The sequence below is a fragment of the Diabrotica virgifera genome, chromosome 3 (assembly GCF_917563875.1).
Source record: "Diabrotica virgifera virgifera chromosome 3, PGI_DIABVI_V3a".
Taxonomy (NCBI): domain Eukaryota; kingdom Metazoa; phylum Arthropoda; class Insecta; order Coleoptera; family Chrysomelidae; genus Diabrotica; species Diabrotica virgifera.
Window position 1 is genome coordinate 258,462,486 of NC_065445.1, and position 7,722 is coordinate 258,470,207.

The 7,722-nt window shown below is 28.7% G+C and overlaps 1 long non-coding RNA gene across 1 annotated transcript; it reads right to left on the reverse strand.

Moving 5' to 3' along the window:
- Window positions 1-5,882: 5,882 nt before the first annotated feature.
- On the reverse strand, window positions 5,883-6,699 carry LOC126882409 (uncharacterized). The gene is made up of 2 exons (XR_007697329.1): window positions 6,583-6,699; window positions 5,883-6,505 (listed from the first exon to the last, which is right to left on the reverse strand). It is a non-coding gene; the product is annotated as an uncharacterized LOC126882409 (long non-coding RNA).
- Between the last annotated feature and the right edge of the window lie 1,023 nt (window positions 6,700-7,722).

Genomic DNA, 7,722 nt, shown 5'->3' on the forward strand with positions numbered 1-7,722 from the left:
TATCTATCTTTAATTCTTTACTTTTTGACTTATTTACTTTTGTCAAATTTTTTGTTTGATTAGTTTTTACTTTATTATATATAAAATCATTTAAAATATTTAAATTATCAGCATGTTCACATATATACTGTGTTATTCTTTCATTTTCGTCTTTCTCAAAAGGATTTTTATAATCGAGTCTTCCTTTTATTATTTGGAATGGAGTGTATCCAGTTGAGCTATGTATACTATTATTATAAGTTAATATTGCATAAGTCATAAGATTTTTACTTGGGACGTTTTCTTTTTCTTCTCTTAAAATTCTTAAACTTTCTATAAGGGATGAATGGAATCTTTCAACAGGACTGTTACTGTTGGGGTTATATGCAGTAACGTAATGTATTTCTATTTGATGAAGTAGACAAAGGTCTTGTAAAGTTTTATTTTTAAACTCAATGCCATTATCACAGGTTAATTTATTTGGAATACCATAATGACTCATAAAAAATATTAATTTGTTTACAATTTCAATAGCATTTATTGAATTAATTGCATAAGCTTGTCCGAACTTTGAAAAACTATCAATAATTGTTACAAAGTTTTGGTTATTAAACTTAAAAGTATCAATATAAAGGTGTTCAAATGGACTTTTCCCTATAGGTGTTGGTTTAAAGACCAAGGAAGTGGGATGTCTCTCATATTTTGATTTTTGGCAAAGTTCACAACTATTTACATAATTAGTTACATATCCATATCTGGCCAATAATAAATTTTCTTTAAGGCTGCAATATTTTCATTTATTCCTCTATGAGATGTTTTTGTCTCATGATAGAATTTTAATTTTTCTTTCCTTTCTTCTTCATCGATTACATCCGTTAATAATTTATTGGAAATAACTAATGAAAATGAGTTGTTTTTAAAGAAATTGGTCATAAAATTAATAAATGGAATCTTTAGAGATTCGTCTTTAAATAATAGACAATAGTTTGCTTTGGGTTTAATTACATCTTTAACTAGCTTCAAGAAATTATTGTCATTAAAATTTCTTTTTGGAAATTGCCAGTTATATCTATTTTTGTCAAATATCTTTTCGTATGTACTTTTTGGTTTTTTAATATTTGTAAAAGATAATATTATTTGATTTTTATATACATTTATAGGTTTTTCTGTAAATGGGATATTTAAAATAGGGTCTTCATGACTAGTATGTATTGTTTCATCTGATGATTCAGAATTATTTTCGTTTACGATAGGGTTATTATCTACATTATCTGTTTTATCAGATAATAAGGTATCTCTTGTATCCTTTTCTTTAGGATTAATAGAAATATTCTGTAATATTTTAATTTTCTTATTTTTATTTTCTAAGTTTTCCTTAGTTTTTTCTACTTCACATTCATTTATGAACTTTTCTATGTCAGATATTTCGTCAAGTGTCGTATCTTGAACAATATCGTGTTTTGTAGAAAGAAGTTCATCATCAATGAATTGATCAATATAATCTTGGGTAATATTTTTATTTGAATTAATATTTATTATATTTTCTTCATTAGCATTTATTGGAGATCTACCAATAATCTCATCTGAATCTAGATCTCGTAATCTCGGTATATCTTGATTATCTTGAGTTAAACGCTCATAATCGAAAAATTCATCAGGATCGAGATTCATTATTAATGAAGTACTATCATCTGTTTCAAGAGGATTTATTTCTACTCTTGAAAGTGCATCAGCATTCGTATTTAATTTACCTTTTTTGTAAATTATATTATAATCATATTCTTCAAGTTTAAGTCTCCATCTAACTAATTTTGAGTTAGGTTCTTTCAGTGAAAATAACCATTGAAGTGGTTTGTGATCGCTTATAATATTAAATTTTCTACCATATAAGTAAGGTCTGAAGTATTTAGTAGCATAAACTATAGCTAGTAGTTCCTTTTCAATTGTGCTATAATTGCATTCTGCAGGGTTTAAAGTACGAGATGCATAGGCGACAGGTAAATCTTTTCCTATGGGACCTTGGGATAAGATAGCACCTATAGCAAAGTTTGATGCATCGGTAGTGACATTAAAGGGCTTAGTAAAATCGGGGTATTGGAGAATTGGATTATTCATTAGAATATTCTTACAAATTTCAAAATTTTCAACAAATTCAGGGGTATGTTTTATTTGTATACCTTTCTTGAGACATGAAGTTAAAGGTTTAGCTAGTTTCGCAAAATTTTTAATAAATCTTCTATAGTAACCAACTAGTCCTAGAAATGATTTAATTTCTTTAGCTGTTTTAGGAATTGGGAATTTTTGTATAGCACTAATCTTCTTTGGGTTAGGTTTTATACCGTCAGGAGTAATTACATGTCCTAAATATTCAACTTCCTTGCATAAAAATTCAGATTTATCTAACTGGATTTTCAGACCAGCTTGTCTTAGTCGTTTAAATACTTGTTTAATGCTATTTATATGCTCTTGTAATGACGTTGAAAAAATAATTATGTCGTCCATATAAACGAAACATATTTTATTTAAAATTCCTTTCAAAACATTATCCATAACACGTTGAAATGTAGCGGGGGCATTCTTTAATCCGAATGGCATACGTAGATATTCATAATGTCCATTTTCTACATTAAAAGCGGTTTTAGGGATAGACTTTTCATCCATTTCGATTTGGGTGAAACCAGATGCTAAATCAAGCGTTGTAAAATATTGGCAACGTCCTAATTTATCTAAAATATCTTGAATAGAAGGGATAGGGTAGCGATCATCAATAGTTTTTTCGTTGACTTTTCTATAATCAACAACAATACGCCATTTCTGTTTACCACTTGCGTCCATCTTTTTTGGAATGATCCATATTGGCGAGCTGAACGGGCTCTGTGAAGGTCGAATTATTTCGTCTTCCAACATTTTATTAATCTGTCTGTTAACCTCTTCTTTATGTATATGAGGGTAACGATAAGATTTTGTATAGACTGGTACTTCATCAGTCGTTTTGATGACATGTTTTACTTGATTAGTAAACGTAAGTTTATCATCAGGATGATGAAAAACATCTTTAAATTCATCAATCAGTGACTTTAAAGCACGAAGTTCTTCTAAATTTAAATGATCTTTTCTAAAATTAGATAAATTTATTTTATTCTTTTTATTTCTTTTATTCATATTTTTATTCATATATTTATCTTTGACTTTTTCATCTTGTATAGAAATATTCATTATTTCTTCATAAGAAAACGAGTCAAATTTTTCCGTTGTAAACATATTTACATGTTTATTTAACAGGAAATCGTCTTTACAAATTCAATTGTGGCTAAACCATTCCTAAGGCCGATGCCACATTATGCGTTTTGAACGGATGCGGTGAAAACGCATCCGTTTCCAACGCAACCGGACCGACCTGTCACACTATGCGTTTAGTCTGGTGCAGGTAGTAAGCGCGTACCGATGACTCAAAACGCATCCGCTTCCAACGCAACCGGACCGATCTGTCACACTATGCGTTTTCACCGGATGCGTCGGAAACGCATCCGGTCAAAACGCATAATGTGGCATCGGCCTTTGGAATAATACCAGATGGGACGATGAGAGTTCCTTTTGCGGTTATTAATTCTTCGATAAGATAATCGTTATCTGGTAACGAAGTAATTATTTGTTTCATTACTGACGAATAAGGCGGAATTTCTATTTTTTGAATATTAAAATCTTTTCTATATTTAAGAGGAATACTAACATAATTATTAAATAATATTTGTTGATTTATATTTATATTTAGCTTCAGCTTACGCAAATCTCTCACGCCTAGGACCCCATCAAAAAATGAGTGGAAGTCAAATAAAACTAAATTTAATGGTTGTGATATATTATATTCTTGTAATATAGGAATAGAGGCTTTAAATTGTGCTTCACGAGATCCGGCACATGTTATAATTGGAGTTGAATGTCTAATAATTTTTTCTGGAAAATATTTTTCAGCGATATAGGGTCTTAATATAGAAGGATGACAACCAGTGTCAATAAGAAGTTTTATTGGAAAAGGTTCATTTATTTCTATATAATGGTAGTGAATTTGGTAAAATATTATTTAAATCAATTTTTCTTTTACTCGCTATCTTTTTGGGGATTTTTCGGGACTTTCGCGAAAATTTGTATTTTGATTATCATTAATTTGATTATGGTATAATTCTTCTACTTGGAATGGAGGATATCTCGAATTCCATTGAGAATTCTATTGTGGATTTTGTTTAGGTAAAGTATTTCTAGAAGTTGTTGACATACGTTCTGGTTTAAAAGTATTTTTTGGAACATTTTTGGGATGGAAAACATTTTTTGGTTTTCCAAACACTTGTTCATTTGTAAAATATTTTCGATTAATTGGTCTGGGTTGAATTGATATAAGTTGACTAGGAAAATTATTTGTTTTATTCGAATTATACGAAAAATTTGGTCTTGGTGTATAATTTGAAGTATTAGGAAAATTATTTTGAACATATGGTTTTGGGACATAAGAAGAAGTACTTGGGAAATTATTTTGTGAAAAGTTTGGTTTTGATTTAAATTCAAAACTTTGAGATTGTTGTCTAGAATAAGAAGGATTAATATTTGTCTTATAATTAGAAAAATGTTTTTGGGTAGTGTGACTTCTAGAATTTTTTATAGATTGGATTCTTTGATCATTATATGTTTGTCTAGTTAAAATATCCATAGCCTCAATAAATGTTTTTGGTCCTCTTATATCTAAAATAGTTCTGGTTTTCTCGTCTACATTTGACGATAAAATGTCTATTGCATTTCCTTCGATCTGTTCCATCATTAGCTGTTTTCTATCAGCATTAAAATCTTTTTCTGAATTAATCTTCACTTCTAATCGTGATTTCATTTGACTAACTCTTGATCCAAAATCTATTATATCTTCGTTTCTATTTATTGACATATTCAAAAATTCTTTAGTTAGGGTTTGACGATCCATACGATCACCGAAATTATTTCTGAGAGTGTCTCTAACTAACGGCCAAGTAGTCAAATCAGAACGACAAAATATAAAATTTGCAACTTCTCCTTGTATTTTTGAACAAATGAGATTAAAAGCATAATCATTTAATACATTGTCTTGTGTTTGTCCAAATGTGGTATGAAATTTGTCACATTTGTATATAAACATTTCTAAATTATATGGATTTCCATTGAAAATGGGTAAGGACTCAGCAAGAGCCTTAACTGCATTAATTGCATTATTATTCAATGCCATATTTCAATATTTTTTATATAAAATATATTTTTATTTATTTTAAAAGAGGTAAAATGTATTTTAATTAATAAGTAACTCAAGTAACTACTTATATAAAGAGCTTTGTTTTTATATATAGATATTTTGTATATCCAAAACAATTAAAATTATTTCTAAAAATATTTATTTTGAGAATTTATTATTTTTCAAAATATTTTTTCTCAAAAAAAAAATTTATTTATTCCAAAATTTTTTAAATTATTGAAAATCTTACTATTTGCTTTAAAAAATAATTTAAATTTATTAAATTACTGTTGCAATGAAGAATTTCAATAACAAAATAAAAGTGTAGCGAAAGAAAAAGGAAAATATTCCAACAATTAACAAAATTAGGAAAGTATAAAAGGAATAATCCACAGTACTTACAATTTTGTTCTATTTTCTTTGTTGGTTCTTCCCGATGAGTGGTGGAAACCAGCGGACAGCAAAGATTCAGCTTTGGACAGCAAAGATTCAGCTTTGGACAGCACTTTCCAAAATTCTGGATCTGGATAGCAACTTTTCAAACTTTTAGCACACACTGGGGTGTATTCTGTAACATCTCCGTTAAATTTAAGAGGCCTCTAAAATTTAACTTTTAACGGTCCTCTAAAACTTTTCGGTTAGATTGTCATTCTGTAAACACATATTATAGAGGACCGCTAAAATAATATTATTTTAGAGGAATCCTCTAAAAGGTTTTGGAACAAATACGGCAACGTCGCACGTTGATCGTTTTGAACTACTTTTAACCTAGAAATTGACCGAAAACTGACTGTTAGAGGCCAAAAACCTTAAGAAGAAGAAGAAAATGACAGTTTCCTAGAAAATAATATTTATTATATTTAATTATTTTTTAGTAAAACTCATATTTTCCAATTAAACATTTTTATTTATAAAGGTATACATTAAAATATTGCTGAAAAAATGCATATCTTATTTTTTCTTCTCCCCTTCGACACTAATTTTGGTCAAATGGTCTATTTTCAATAACATTAAGGTTAATCTGCATCTGGTTATAAACCTTCTGAAACTTTACCTTTGTAATCATTTGGTACGTTTTGTTCCACAATAACTTTAAATAATTTTACCTGCATTAATAGGATTTAATTGCTTTGACAAACATCTTTGACTTCCAACACTTTTTCAATAACATTTCTAGGTACTTAGTTAGGTACCTACTTCCTTTGAAATGGTAATTGTAGTTATTTACTTTCAGGTCAATTATTTACTTTGTGTTTATGTTGTAATCTGAAATCAGCTCTACAAAAAGAAACAAACATTTGAATTTTGTTACTTATAGGTGTAGTGTGTCAATGTAAAGTAAAAATGAGACTTACCTTTTATTATTATTTATTAAGTACTTCTTCACCAAATACATTATAAAAAGCAATTTTCCATTTTTAAATATTTATCTCCAGTATAATACAAGAATAACAAACTACTATTCATACAAATATAACCCAACAAAAATAATCAAACCACATTTAACGGACTGCTAAAAATTTAGCGGGTACGTTTTGACATCCTCTAAAATATTTTTATTTAGAGGGAGTTTTAACGGTTTAGGTTATGATTTTAACGGAAGTATGATTTACAGAATACCAAAATATTTTTAGCGGGCGCTAAAATTTTAGAGGCCACTAAAATTTAACGGAAGTGTTACAGAATACACCCCACTGTATATCCTTGCAACAACCGTCGGATATCCTACTGACTGCGCCAAATAAGTTTTCACTTTCGTAGACTTTGTTTTTAAAAACTTTATTTCTACAGAAAATGAGAAATATGTATACAGTGTTCAACAAAACTGATATACATATAATTTCTTTGTACACTTTTATATATGGAATAATAACTACTGAGTTACAATGCTAACTAATAACAATATAGACTGAATATTGTAGAATGAATGAATGCTAACAAACACTGTAGCTGTATTTATAAGGTCGGTGTTTACAACAATTATAGTAAACAACAACAATGGTACTTTCCATGGGATATCTTCTTATGATAACATAATTATGAGCTCTGAGTTTTTATTAAAAAACTGTGGTTTGAACTTTTTCGTCTAGGGGCAAAGGGAGGTTTCGTGGCCGATTGAGGTTATATAAGTTTAAAGAAGTATACAATTTAGATAAATAAAATAGTTTAATTATAGAGCGCGCAGCTTCAACAAAGGAGAACTTAACAAACCCATAAAAAGAAATTGTTCGCAATTCATTAGGGAATTGTCTTCTTCTTCTTCTTCTTCTTCTTCTTGTTATACTTGTTGTAGATCTGATCGGATCTGTGGGACCCTGTGTTACTCTTCGCCGATGTTACCAGTTTTTCTATAAGGTATGCGAAGGTAAATAACTACTTTTATTTTCTAACAAACAAAGGAAGAAAATAATAATAATTACACTTTTATAAAAAAGAACTTTTTTATAATACTTAAAACCTTTTTATTATTTATAGGCAAGAATATAAAATAATTT